The following is a 330-nucleotide window of genomic DNA, read 5'->3' on the forward strand; positions in this document are numbered from 1 at the left end:
ACGAGAAGAAAGGCGGGCGTATGTGCAAGCGGCAGGCAGAAAAACGTTTGGGCTTGGCAACGGTCGCGCGCATGCGCTTTGAGTAACGAATCCGGCCGCTATTGAGGCGGTGTGTGTGTGTTTGTGTGTGTGGGAATCATAAAGTTAGGGAGGGAAAGTGTAGAGTGACACAACGACATGGACTTCCGGGGGAGGGAATCGAAAACGGCCATTGGCTATAATTCCTCTTTTGGGCGGAGTCTGCTGTATTTTCCCTATCATTACGGTTTGGAGAGGAACGACGGAGCCGCGCGTGCGCGTGACGTCACTCCAGAAGCGGCCAATCAGCGC

The sequence above is a fragment of the Podarcis raffonei genome, chromosome 17, assembly GCF_027172205.1.
Source record: "Podarcis raffonei isolate rPodRaf1 chromosome 17, rPodRaf1.pri, whole genome shotgun sequence".
Classification (NCBI taxonomy): domain Eukaryota; kingdom Metazoa; phylum Chordata; class Lepidosauria; order Squamata; family Lacertidae; genus Podarcis; species Podarcis raffonei.